This window comes from Bidens hawaiensis, unplaced genomic scaffold (assembly GCF_021521415.1).
Source record: "Bidens hawaiensis isolate Kalapana, Puna unplaced genomic scaffold, B.hawaiensis_p1.1 tig00002553_1, whole genome shotgun sequence".
In the NCBI taxonomy this organism is placed as follows: domain Eukaryota; kingdom Viridiplantae; phylum Streptophyta; class Magnoliopsida; order Asterales; family Asteraceae; genus Bidens; species Bidens hawaiensis.
In genome coordinates, this window is record NW_027491139.1 from 2087875 (window position 1) to 2103056 (window position 15182).

General features: G+C 33.8%; 2 pseudogenes across 1 annotated transcript in view; both read left to right on the top strand.

Annotated features, from left to right (window-relative positions):
- Window positions 1-2751, top strand: part of LOC143620278 (F-box/kelch-repeat protein At3g23880-like) — a 42383-nt pseudogene extending 39632 nt beyond the window's left edge. Inside the window, exon 2 of the transcript XR_013151313.1 lies at window positions 2512-2751. The product of XR_013151313.1 is annotated as an F-box/kelch-repeat protein At3g23880-like (transcript). The remainder of the gene's footprint in view (window positions 1-2511) is intronic.
- A 7590-nt stretch (window positions 2752-10341) lies between these two features.
- On the top strand, window positions 10342-11590 carry LOC143620279 (F-box/kelch-repeat protein At3g23880-like; annotated as a pseudogene).
- The last annotated feature ends 3592 nt before the right edge of the window (window positions 11591-15182 follow it).

Sequence of the window (15182 nt, forward strand, 5' to 3'; positions counted from 1 at the left end):
TGATGAACCCAATTTCCAAGGGCATTATTGTCATTTGGTAAGCAAGAAAAGTAATTATTCAATCTACCTTAAACTTTATGCTTTTCAAACAATGACACTTCTAATGGGACGGAGAGACTACTTATTTGTAACATATTTGTGTTATCTTAGTTATGTAATTTCTGTAATTTTCATATAAATTGTAATTGTATTAACAATATATAATCATTTTGTTGACTGCAATTCACTTAATGGTTAAAAGTTAAAATTTTTCATTAATTACCGTGTAATACACGGGCCTCAATATAGTTGGGCATATATTTGGTTGCTAATGTTTGTCAATAAGAATTTGGTGATCCAAATAGATATTGCAAACACGTGTTCGCCTAAAACATAATATTTATGTTCTTCTAAGACACTTATTATAACAAAGTTCAAGGTGATACCTGTTGTTATAGTCATAGAAGCTTGAATATAGGCAAATTAACTTAAAAGTTAAGAACACATCATAACAACTCATCTCAAACTGAAATTATCTACAAATAGCTTGACAAAGTCATAGATAAATTTTTGGATCCAACAACCCGAGGGTTGATGAGAGATGAAGTTGTGGAATGGGACTAAAGCCCGTGGGAAAAGGAAGTATGAGGGAAACCTAACTTAGTAGACTGGAGATCCCAATAGCTAAGTTCAATAGGACAACTTAATCATATAACCGAAGGGTAGTCACTGTGGGGGGGGCATCGCTAATGTATATGTTTACATACAATCTAATATATATATATATATATATGTTTATATATATATAAATATCCTCAAAAAAAATAATAAAGGGAGTTTAATTACTTCCTAGTCCATTCCTATTAACAACGGTGACATGTTGTGAGGTTAAGCATAATGTATGGTTGGTGATTTGTGTAAATTGTGTTAACCTTAATGTTTTTAATGATTTGAGATAAAATCACCTATGTGAAAGAGAAGTGGGGTCGCTTCGAATGAAACTGTGGGGTGCGCAGTTCCTAGAGCTTTCACAGAACCAGGCTAGTGTTCCATGATCATAACGGACACGACAGTGAGGGGATGTGCCCAGCTAAGGAGAGTATTGTGTGAAGGCATATTGTAGTTTCCACAAATGGGGTCTGTTCAAAGACATCGCGTCTACAAACCGCTAGGAGGCTAAGTATGCTTCACAAAGGAAGGTTCAAAGGGTAACACCTACTATCCTGCAATACTCAATTGTCGAGGTTTTCATTGGAAATTTTATGTGTTTTGATTGATCTCCATTCATGTGGGGGATTGTTGGAAAATTTATTAGTGAAAATGGGTTTTTCACTAACTTTGGACATAAATAATATATTTATATATGTGTTGTATAAATATTGATTTGAGGTCCAAAACGGAGCTTAGATGAATGAATATCAATGCTCGAAGTTGTATGGTTGGAATAACCAAAGAAGAGAAAACTGGATTTATCTTTGACATCGTGTCCCACGTAGGAGCGCATGAGTGTCGCGCCTGCATAACGGACTGTTGCGAACAGTTGTTTGGACCTGGTCAAATAGTTTGTTTCAACTCATGTCATGAATAAATATGATGGTTTTGATTCACCACTTAAATCTAATTAAAAGTATTTAACCATGTTAATTACAATAATTAATTTCAAGTTTATTACAAGATTAATTATCTTGTTTATGACTAAATTAATTTTATTGTTTATGACATATTAATTTTGGTTAAGTATTTCTCATTTTGTGTAAGTATATAATGAACTTGTTGGTTCATGTTGTAAAGAGACTTAAAAAAGTTTTGAAGTCACTTACACACACTCATGACAAAATTTAGAGAGGAGCACTCTCTATACTTATGTCAAACACTTATAACAAATTTTCCTACATCTTGATAAACACCAATATAGCCGGTGAATTCCTCGGGTTCGTGGCCATCTCCGGCAGTACACATACTGTTCCGGTTGTTGTACCCTGGGAAACAGACGCGCTTGAGAGTAGGCACGAAATCTGTTTTAAAGGCCCCGTGTCTAACACGATCCTCAACCAAAACCGTTACCCAATTTCAATAAACGAATTGTTGTTTTGAAGAAACATTTGTTGAAGACTCAAGTGATGAAGACTCATGACATGGATGCTAGAAGAAAGCTTATGGAAACACTCCTAGTAAGATATGGATTGAATCATTTTGGTATATAAATTTGTATTTTATATTCTTTTTATGTACTTTTGTAAACGGTATTGTACTAAGTGAATTTCCCACGATTAACGAGAGTATCGTTATTATATTTTTATTATTATCTTAACTAAAAGTGAACCACTTTTCCTACAAGTTCCGGTTATTCAGTTGTCTTTCAATTGGAGTATAATTTCTTGGGATTTAGCAAACGAGACTTATGGGGAGGTTCTGCAACCCGAGTATGATGAAAGAGATGATTTTATGGATTTGGAATTAGGGTGTGTGAGAGAATGGCTGTGTGTGCTTTCTAATTGTTGTGGAGTTTGTGTGAATTTATGGGTGATGAAGGTTTATGGAGTGAAAGATTCTTGGACTAAATTGGTTTCCATCCCGTATTTGACTGAACCTGAGACGGGTCGATATTTGATGCCTTTGTGTATTTCAAATGACGGGAAAAGTTTTGGTGCAACTCGAGTCGAAACAGATTGTCTATGATTCCAAGAACGGTTCGTTTTCAAAGAAACAAAATTGTGCTAAAGTTGATCAAGCTTCTACCTTTGTTGAAAGTCTGGTTTCACCTATGCCTGCAGCGGCTCTTTGAAATAGGTAACTTTTGCTCTTTTAAACTTGTTTTCACTTTCTTGTTGTAACTAGTAATAAACCATATGGAAAGTAAAATGAAGGGAGCCATATATATATGTAACTAACTTATATAGTATTATGCCTTAGTTTTGGCTTGATATGCATAGATCATATGGATCACAATTTACCAGGGCTAAAATAAATCGATTATTTATAGGAAAAATTCTCGATTATTTAAAGGAAAAATTCTGAAATTGGTGGTTATTGCTCCAAGCAAATGATGGTCAAGAAGGGTCTTCATTGTTAGTATGAATTACTACAAAGTAAGTTGGTGTCGGTATTTCTTATGAGTAATGTTTCTATGCTTTCAATGATCATATGAGAACCAGTACAATATTCTCTTCTCTTTTATGTTTTTTTGTTGGACGGTTTGCGTAGTGTTTTATGGATATTTTTAGTACTATTTTGAGAAACATGGTATGCAATCTATGTTGATAAGTGTCTCATTTATGGTTAGATTTGTTGGTTTATTGTCACCATGAATCCATGATGAATGGGGATTTGAGCGGAAACTACAAGTAGTTTTTTTATATAGCCATAATAGTTGTGAGGCGTCTTTCTGGTTTCAGGGCCGGCCTTGGGGGTGGTGGGGTGGTCGACGGCGAAAGGCCTAACAATCCGTTAGGCCCGAATTTTTTTTAAAATTATATGTATTTTTATTAAATACAATATGTATATTTAATGATTAAACTTAATTACATAACCACTAACTTGGTATAGTGGCAAAGGGTTTTACTCCCAACCAAATGGTTATAGGTTATAGTCTCATTTGAGACATTTTTAATCATATTCTTATACAAAAACTTTTTACACAACCCAAAATTTAAACAAATAAACTCATATAAAAATTAAATTGTTTAAACTCAACAAAATACTCGTTTTATTTTAGGCTCAAAAAAAATTTCACATTCGACCCAAAACTTTTTTTGCTTTATTGGAGCCGGCCTATCTGGTTTATAGCCATCTAAATGACATTATATATTTAACTAATATGAAGAGCATTCTCATGTCATCTCTATCCCATTTAAAAGTTATATATATAAAAAAAAAAGTGTTAAAAACTCACTCCCATCACATTCACCATTCCTTACACCACCCTCTATATTTTAATAAGTTGTCCCTCTATACTTTAATAAGTTGTTATAATAGAATTTTATAAATGTGGTTGTAGGTGTATAAAATCAAGAAATATAATAAAATAATCGTTTATAAGTAAGTTAACGACAAAATCGATGCACTGTGGATGGTATGTGGAAGGCAGTTTGAATTTTGAGATAAATTTTGAAAAGTATGATTTTTATAAAATGGTTGAGTGAATGTAAATGCTCTAAGTTGAAAAGTTTAATTTCTTATGACTTTGTCACACTATTTTCACACATACATTTTTTTGCCTAACTTTAAGTTACACACATGTACGTTTTTGGCCCCTCATTTGTTAAACAAGTTTCACATATGTACGTATTTTTCCCTCAACTTTTGTTTCATGCATTTATTTTGTTAGCACCACAACTTTGTTACGATTTGAACTTACATCATCGACCGACTTCCCATCACGTACCCGTCGCAAATGAACGATAGCTTTCGAAATGTAATACATTCAAGATTGTAAATGAACTGAACGAAGCTTTGTTTATGTTCGTTCGTTTAGCACTAAACTTGTTCATGAACGCTAACCGAGCGGAAAATGTAGTTCATGTTCATTTGTTAAGGAATTGAGGTTGTTCACGAACTCTAACCGAACGGAAAATGTTGTTCGTTAAGGAATTGAACTTGTTCACAGACAGTTCACGAACGCAAATGAACATGTATTGTTTAAAAAAAAACATTCTTAATCCAAAACATTATACATAATCACCTTAGAAATAAAGTTGTGCACTTGAAATAATAATAACCATAAGCATAATCATCCCAATCGACAGTCAACGAAGTACAAGTTAGATTTGTTGTTAGTTAAAGCAAGATTGTTCACAAACACTAATGAACAAACGCAACCTCTGTTCATGTTTGTTCATTTATTAAACAAACAAACTTTCAACCGAACGCTTCACGAACTATTCGTTGAACGTTCAGTTCACTTACAACCCTAAATGCATCTAACCCGCTTTGGTGAATCGCACACGGATATATTTTGTTTATGAATCCTAGATATCGGACCTTCTGTTGAGGCTTCCCGTTGAGTCTCTGTTAAGGTATAAGTCAGTTTGTAAGTCATGGTACTCTTTAATTTCTGATCCTCACTTTGTTAAGTCTCATCTTGATATCTCAACTAGAAACAATTACTATAGACAACATAGGCTAGTTTTTAGCACTGGGCAAGGAGAAAAGCTTAAAACTTGTAATCTTCATGATGTGCTTTATGATAATTCCAGTAATGCTTTAAAGCTTGATTATCCATCTAGACACCTGCTTAAAACTCCTAAGATTGTCGGTTCTTGCAATGGACTGACATGCATAGCTATCCAAGCTCGAGCTTTCGAATAAGTTAAACGAGCCAAGCTCGAGCCTAGTCGAGTTCTGGCTTGGCTCGAATCGTTTGCACCCGTAACTGTCATATATATATTTGTAAATAGTTTCTATAGTTTTATAACTTAGTTGTGCCTTACCTTTTATAGACCATATGGATTATCAGGCTAATATGAAACGATTTTTTAAAGGTAAAAATAATGAAATTGGTGGGTTTGTTTTGTATTGATGCAGGTAACTCGCTCCTAGCAAATGATGGTATGAGTTACTACAAAGTAACTTGGTGTCAGTATGTCACACCCCCAAACCGGGCCTAGGAGCGTGACTTTCCCGTTGGTACCTGTTTTGTAAATATATCAGAGTATAAGGTTTATTTTAGCGGAAGACTTCTTTTAATTAAAATAATATTATTTTTATCTAACTTAGTTCGGGAATAAACACCCAAACTTACATTGTTTTACAAAACAAGTAATTTACATAACAAGGATTTTGTTTATTTTTATATATAAAAAAATGAGCCATTCTTCACGAATCTTCTAACAGTATGACTCTATCCTTGCTTAGCACATATTTTCCTTACCTGAAATGTTAAGTAAATACATCAGCGATATGCTAGTGAAACATATTGACTCAATAAAACAATTTTAACAATCTTTATAATACATAGAAAGTTTTCTTATTACTTAGCAGAAACGTCTCTTATTTCTGGGACCATTGCCACAGTAAAATACAACAAACTAACATGCCCTCAGCAATTGATGCCCATATAGAGGAGATTAGTTTGACCAGCATGTAACAAACTATATAAATTCTCGGGACCCGCTGCCCATACTGAGAAACTAGTTTAATCTACATGCAACAGTATGCTTGGATCCAGACACATGTACTGACTGTCTAAGTACGTTGTTATCTAACATGTATTATAAGTTTTAGAGATCCTGACATCTCATGTAAACATTTAACAAACATTGAGATCACGTAATCCCTTAACTTTAACGAACTTGTCAAATCGAACCCAATGTTTAACTTGGCAAGTTTCCAATAAAAAGGTTGTACGTATTCACCTTTCAAAATCGAGCTTTAACTTCTTTCGTTTAAGCTGGATGAACGGGATTGATCAGACCTATAGTTTGATAATAACCACGTATTAATACTAGATCATGTAATCTAGTTCCAGATCTTGTATCTGGTTTAACCTTGTAATTATTTTTGAATAAAACTCTTTTGTTTATTTTAGGGTGACGTTTGATATAGCATGCTTTGGCCTAATAGGTTCAATCACTCTCATCGAGTCTCTCCAGGAAAGTAAACGGGTCACTCGTTTGATTAGGATTTATACGAATTACTTTCCTTAGATAAGAAACTCAACTACCGGCGATGTCCCCCTTCCAGTTACTACATGTCCGTCAAAATATAATTTTTACATGGACATTACTTCATCTAGAAATAATATCCTTATAAAAACGTTTAAGCGTATATCAAAATAAGGTTATAGACGATGCCCTTGACTAGGGTTTAATATATATATAGAGATAACTTAGTACATAAGTCACCTTAGATAGGCTAGACAATTTGATAACAACTTGGACAGAGGTTTGATTTTTTGCTTACGAACTTCCTGACTCGCAGGGCTTTGCCGTAGCACTTAGCAGCGAACAATCAAGTGTTCGAAAGAGAGAAAGAAGAAATTTTGGTGTGAAATATAAGTTGAACATAAAGTCCATATATATAGGCAAGCTGGTGACCCTTTGAAACCGCCATTAGGGTCAAAATTTACGATTTTGGCCCTTAAGCTTTTGTTTTGATGTTTTCGAACCCTGAACTTTCTTGTTTCGCCATGCAAAAATACTAAGGCGGCCCTTAAGCGCCACATTGCGCCCGAGCCCGTGCCAGTGCGCGTTCGAGTGCTTCACACCAGGGCCGACTCCGAGAAAGAAGAAAAATAATTGGGCCGAAGGCGAAAAATTTTTTAGGCCTTAAGTAAAAGAAATATTTTGTTGGGTTTAAACAATTCAAATTTTATATGGGTTTACTTGGTTATAATTTGGGTTGTGTAAAAAACTTTTGTATAAAAAAAGGATTAAACATGTGTCAAATGAGACTTGAACCCATAACCTTTTGGTTAGAAGTAACACCCTTTACCACTAGACCAAACTATTGGTTATTTAATTAGGTTAAACACTAAATATACATATTGTATTTTATAAAAATACAATATAATTTATAAAAAAAATAAAATCCGAGCCTAACGGGTGTCGGGCCTGTGGCCGTCGACCACCTTGCTTCACCCAAAGGCCGGCCCTGCTTCACACCCTCTGTTAGGACTACTGGGTGCATAAGGGCATATAAGAGTATTACTATGGAATTTCATCTCCTTATAAGAAGCTTAACATTTTTATCCATTTCCAATGTGGGATGAGATTTGCACTCCTTATTTATACCCATGTGCAAGGATTTCACTTTCTTTCCTCCACTAATGTGGGATGCACCCTTCTTATCTTATTTTCCTTTTTCCTTATTTTAAAAAGTTTATTCATATACTTTTTAATTTGAAATTTTTAGTCCAAATTATTTATGGATTTTTATGGGATCTTACACAGTATATCTTTTGAGTAATGTTTCTATGCTTTCCATGATCATATTAGAAACAACACATTCTCTTCAATTTTATGCTTTTTGTTGGACGGTTTGTGTAGCATTTTATGAGTGTGTTTAGTACTGTTTTGAGAAACATGGCAAGCAATCTATGTTAGTAGGTATCTCAGTTGTGGTTGAATTTGTTGAATTGAATTTATATCACCATGATGAATTGAGGGTTTGACAGGAAACCATGAGTAGTTTTTTATGCGTGTCAGATTGAAAAAAAAAAAAGAATTTGTTTTTGTGAAGTTTTGTATAATTGGTATATTTTAGAATATAATACCAAAATGTCAGTAAGGCAGTATTTTAGTAAGTCGATTTTGGAGATTATAAAAATGTTAATACATTTTTTGGATGTTATCATGTTTCTTCTCATTTTGTAGTTGAACTTCTAGTTTTATTAATTTAAAACGTGTTAAGAGATAATTTCATGCATCATGTACTTATAAAATTGCTAGAATTTGCTTCATTAGAACCTGGTTCTAGAGCCAGTATTTCTGTGTGATATTACACATATTAACAATAGTACTTAAATAGTTAAATACATGGAGGTTTGTCAAATTAATAACCCCAAATAAAAAAAAAGTGTTACAAGTTACCCACTATCAATGTGTGTGTATTGTGAGACATGAGTTCATTTCAACTTATTTAAAAATACATCACATTCCAAACTCGCCAACTCTAACATGGAAAGTTGGAAACCAAACTTTGTTTTGTGGATGGTGTTATCATGATAATCATGTTAAGCCGGAAAAGGTTAAATTGGTTAGGATGTTACAACCCACTAGAAAGTGGAAACAGGTTCAACGTGAGCATGATCATTGATATTATTAGAGTGTTCACGCTATCTACTCCATCTTTACAACTACATTAAAAATCATTATCTTTTCCTTCTTGTTTTTAATTTAATAATATATTTTTATACATTTTCAATACATTTTCTCTTTACTCCACTCATAACCACTTAAAAAGTATATAAAAAATTTATTTTTAATTAAATAATATGTTTTTATACATTTTCAATACTTTTTTCTCTTTTCTCCATCTATAACCACTGAAAAAGATTTAAAAAAAAATGATAGAGCATAAGGAGTATCTTACCAAATTTACCGATGAACAATAATTTTTCTCTCATCTACTCACATCGCTTCATATAATGTGAAAAACTCACTCACAAAAATTTAGAATACCTGTTGTAAATGATCTTATACAAAAATCCATGCCAAATTGATTATAACCCGAACTTTTTAACTTCAAAGTAACATATTTTTTATCGGGTTATGTGCCTAGTTTTAGTCTTTGTTTCTGTCCGTCTATTTTGCTTAATTTTAATTTTTTAAACTTGTTATTTTTTACCAGTGTAACTTTTTATTTTTACTCATGACATTTTTACTAATTTAATATTTAATCGACCGTATGTTAAAAACAAACAAGACACATAAGAAAGAGAAATTCTAGTGGAGACTCAAGTTCAATCCTTATTTATATTATTTTTGGTAAGAGTCAACTTGAGCCCGTTTCTTTTTGCAATAGTCTTAGATGAGCTGTCAAAGTCAATTCAGGAGAAGATACCATGGGTGTATGATGTTTGCAGACAATATTGTATTAGTGGCTAAGTGAAACCAAAATCTGAACATGAGGTTAGAGGAGTGGCGAGCAGCCCTAGAGAGGAAAGGTTTAAGGCTTAATCGCGCTAAGACTGAGTATCTCCACTGTGACTTAGGCGAGGGAAATAGATAGTGACGGAGGGGTAGAGGTCGACCCAAACTTACTTGGGATGAGAGGATTAAACATGATTTGACAGACCTGCACCTCTCAGTTGTCATGGTTGAGAATAAGAATTCTTGGGGACGTAGGATTAAAGTTAAGGACTTCTAGGAGCAACATATAGCTTCTCACTAAATACGCTTCTCAGGTGGTTCATTCTAGGAACGATGTATAGTTTCAATGCTAAATGATATATTATTGTAGGACTTTTAAATTAATAGTATATTTTTAACTTAGTATTATGACCACTATTATTATTGTTACCTATTCGTTTGTCTATTTACCTATATATATACTATATATATATATTGAGCTGGGTGTCTTTCTGGAAAACTTCTCTATTCTTTGGTATATATGTATGATTTGCCTACGTTCTACCACCCCCAAACCCTGCTAATAGCTATGCTATTAATTAGATTTTTACTGGGTATGATTGATTGATATGACAATTAAAGATTTGAGATATGCTTTGTGCAAGGTTATCAGTTCGAAACTCAAGCTCATCCGGTTTTCATCTCACCTTGTGTTACGATAGAAATTTATGTTCTTTTGAAGTGGTAGACGGCAACTGCAAAGCCAAACTCTAAAGTTATACTAATATAACATGAATTTATACTAAGAAATGAATAGCCTGATATTTTCCCCCAAATCAATTACAATTACCTAAGAACCCTAGTATGCTAATTGGCTAAAATGGAGCATCAGCAACCAAATAGAATCAGTACATTGCAGCAGTTCTCAGAAACTCAATCTATTCCGACGGATATAGCTGTTGAAATTCTGTTGAGGCTTCCGGTTGAATCGGTGTTACGGTGTAAGTCTGTTTGCAAATTATGGCGCTCTTTAATTTCAGATCCTCAGTTTGTCAAGTCACATCTTGCTATGTCAACTAGAAGCAATTACTATAGACAACATAGGCTAGTTTTTAGCACTGAAAGAAACATAATTAATTTTGATAACTCCTCCATTTTTAGTACTAACCAAGGAACACGGATTGAATCTTGTAATCTTGATGATGTGATGCATGATAACTGCGTTAATAATGCTTTAGAGCTTGATTATCCATTCAAACACCTGAGTAAACGTGTTTCGATTGTCGGTTCTTGCAATGGATTGGTATGCGTAGTTATTGACAAGGGCGTTCTTTTTATTTGGAACCCGGCTACTAGAATATCATACAGATTGCCACCCACTGGTACTTCTAGAAATCGGATTGGTTGGTATGTGTTGTATGGTTTTGGGTATGATGACTCTACTGATGATTACAAAGTTGTTGAATTATCTAATCGTTTTGTAGATCCGTGTGAAACCTTCATTAAGATATACTCGTTGAAGGGTGGAAACTGGAAGAAAATTGATGCTTTTCTTCATGGTTTTCGATTCCATGTTGATCACGGCAAGTTCTCTAATGGGGCTATTCATTGGATTGCTGGCAAAAGATTTAGGGCCGCGCATTATAGTTTCATTGGATTTGGAAAAGGAGAGTTATGGGGAGGTTTTGCAGCCTGTGTATGATGAAGGTCATAAGTATTTGACACTGGGGTCTTTGAGAGAACAGTTGTGTGTGCTTTGTTGTTATTATCGAATTTGTGCGGATTTGTGGGTGATGAAGGCTTATGGAATGAAAGATTCTTGGACTAAATTGGTTTCCATCCCGTATTTAAGTGATCCTTTGATGGATCAGCGTTTGATGCCTTTGTGTATTTCAAATTATGGAAAACTTTTGTTACAATTTGGGCCAGTGGGTTGGTCAAAATTGATTGTCTATGATTCCAAGAAAGGTTCATTTTCAGAAATTCAAAACTTCAATAATTGTCAGCAAGCTTCTACCTTTGTTGAGAGTTTGGTTTCACCTATGCCCCCCGAGGCTGCAGCAGGACGTCTCGGAGATAGGTCATTTTTATATTATATATAAATATAACAATAATGATTATTAATCATTATATATAATCTTAATACATAACAACTATATAATATATATTATGTTATATATAACATTATAATTTATAAAAAATGTATATAAAAATAATTATTAATATATAAAAAGTAACTAATATATAGTAAACGAGCTGAGCCCAAGCCCATCTCGAACTGAGCTCGAGCTTTAGAATAAGTTAAACGAGCCAAGCTCAAGCCTAGTTGAGTTCCGGCTTGGCTCGAATCGTTTGCATCCGTAACTGTCATATATATATTTGTAAGTAGTTTCAATAGTATTATACCTTAGTTGTGGCTTACCTTTTATAGACCATATGGATTATCAGGCTAATATGAAACGATTTTTTAAAGGTAAAAATAATGAAATTGTAGGGGTTGTTTTGTATTGATGCAGGTAACTCGCAATGGTTATTGCTCCTAGCAAATGATGGTCAAGAAGGGTCTTCATTGTTGGTAAGAATTACTACAAAGTAACTTGGTTCGGTATTTCTTTTGAGTAATGTTTCTATGCTTTCCATGATCATCCGAGAAACAATACTTCTCTTCAATTTTATGCTTTTTGTTGGACGGTTTGTGTAGCATTTTATGAGTGTGTTTAGTACTGTTTTGAGAAACATGGCAAGCAATCTATGTTAGTATCTCAGTTGTGGTTGAATTTGTTGGATTTATATCACCATGATGAATTGAGGGTTTGACAGGAAACCATGAGTAGTTTTTTATGCGTGTCAGATTGCAAAAAAAAAAAAAAATGTTTTCGTGAAGTTTTGTATTATTGTATTATGAGACGAGTTCATTTCAACTTATTAAAAATACATCACATTCCAAACTCGCCAACTTTAACACGGAATGTTGGAAACCAAAATTTGATCTGTGGATGGTGTTATCAAGATCAAATAGGTAAATTGGTTAGGATGTTACAATTCACTAGAAAGTGGAAACAGGTTTTACGTGAGCATGACCATTGATATTATTAGAATATTCATGTTATCTACTCCATCTTTACAACTACATTATAAATTATTATCTTTTCCTTCTTGCTTTTAATTTAATAATATCTTTTATACATTTTCAATACCTTTCTCTTTTTCCCACTTGTAACCACTTAAAAAAATTATAAAAAAATTATTTAACAATTAAATAATATTTTTTATACATTTTCAATCCTTTTTCTCTTTTCTCCATCTATAACCACCTAAAAATATTTATAAAAAAAATAATTAAGCATAAGGAGTATCTTACCAAATTTACTAATGAACAATATTTTTCTTTCATCTACTCACAATCACTTCATATAATATGAAAAACTCACTCACTACATAAAGTTTTAGTCTTTGTTTGTGCCCGCCTATTTTGCTTAATTTTAACTTTTTAAACTTGTCGTTGCTTATCAATGTAACTTTTTATTGTTACCCATGACATTTTTATGGCACTTTCACATGAGTTGCAATAACAGTTGTGACATGTGTTTTTCCGGTTTTTAGTCATCTAAATCCATATTTATACTCTATAAAAAGAGGCTATAAAGTGACGTGAGGTCAAAGACTCACTCAAAAATAAACCGATTACAACTATTAGATAGCGGTAAGCGGGTATCGAACACAGGGAGTTTATGGAAATTGTGTTACCAAGTAGTTATGTAATTTATCTAAATTAAACTAAATGCAAAAAGTAAATTCAAAGATTTGGTTGTTTGGTTTTGATAAAAAAAAAAGAACTAAAGCAATAAACGAGTTTTAATCAATATGCGAAAATATGTCTTCCCTCGGTTTCAGGTTTCCATGAATGTTACGGTTAATGTTTAACTGAGATGAACAATAGGTAAAGTTCGTGTTTATGTAAATGAATGCGATAAATGAAGATCAAGTACTTGGATTATACAACACAAGGTGATCACTCAAAAACCAATTAGTTTATCTAACCCTAAATCCCTCCCGATTAATCTCGATTACTTAAAGAACCAAGAACTGACAGTTTAGAACACAAAATCGATCAACTAATAATCTATCAATCAATACATAAACACCATAATAATGAAATCAATAAGATCAAATATTATCTCAGAAATTGTCTAAACATTCAACCAAACAAACATAATAAACCTTACAATCCGAGGGAAAACATAAAGGAGTTTAGCCGAGCATGATTCGGTTCATCATTCCTTCGATTATAATTTGCATATGAATAAAAAACGAGTCTTTAACGATTACCACACTCAAAATAATGTTCTTGTCCCCAAAAATCGCCTCTAGTTCGTCCTTAGATGAAAGATAATGATAAGAATGTCAAAAGCCAACCCTAAAACGAGTTTATAAGGCTGTTACAAGTTTCAGCGTCAGTCCCACCGTAAGCTATGGTGGCCACCTTAGCTTACGGTGGCTTCCAAAAAGCCAACTGTGGATCTAAACTGCCATACGGTGTCATTTTCTTCAGATCCCACCGTAGCTTACGGTGGCTTCACCGTAAGCTACGGTGGCCTTTAACAAGGCCTTCTTGTTTTCGTCATAACTTTCACGTTCCAAGTCCGTTTTCTTCATCGTTTTCGCCCACGTTCTCGTAATTACATCCTCTATCTTCTCCTACCTGCAATTATATGAGTAACCATAATCAACTAATTCAACAAGATAAACCCATTAAACACATGATTATTATTGTTCTTAAACCACTTAAGGGTTGTCCCATGGACCACCCGTCATAAAGTTTGTCACTTATTACTCTCATATTAAACTTTACAATAAATCTATACAAATATAATAACAATTATTGTCATTCCTATAATTTATGCTGGAAAAATTACTAATTTAATAATTAATTGACCGTATGTTAAAAACAAACAAGACATATACAAAAGAGAAATTCCAGTGGAGACTCAAGTTCAATCCTTATTTATATTATTTTTGGTAGGGGGTCAGTTTGAGCCCGTTTCTTTTTGCAGTAGCCTTGGATGAGCTGTCAAAGTCAATTCAGGAGACGATACCATGGTGTATGATGTTTGCATACGATATTGTGTTAGTGGCTGAGAGAAAACAAAATCTGAACATGAGGCTAGAGGAGTGATGAGCGGCCTTAGAGAGGAAAGGTTTAAGGATTAGTTGCGCTAAGACTTAGTATCTCCTCTGTGACTTTGACAAGGGAAATAGATAATGACGTGGCCTACCGTGTGCAAGTAGGGTGGTGTAGATGGAGAGCAGCCACAGATTGTTGGGCTATTAAGAAGACCCAGGTGCGTAAGCTTGAGGTTGCAGAGATGAGAATGCTAAGGTGGATGTGTGGGCACGCAAGGTTGGACCGTATAAGAAATGACATTTTTTTGGGAGAGACTAGGTGTGACGAACATATCAAATAAAATAAGAGATGGTAGATGGTTTTGACACGTGAAGAGAAGACAGGTGACGGTTCCTGTCAGATCTGTAGAGCATTATTATAGAGGGACGGATGGGTAGAGGTCGACCCAAACTTACTTGGGATGAGAGGATTAGGCATGATTTGATAGACCTGCACCTCTCAGAGGACATGGTTGAGGATAGGAATTCATGGAGACATGGGATTAAGGTTAATGACTTCTAGAAGCAACA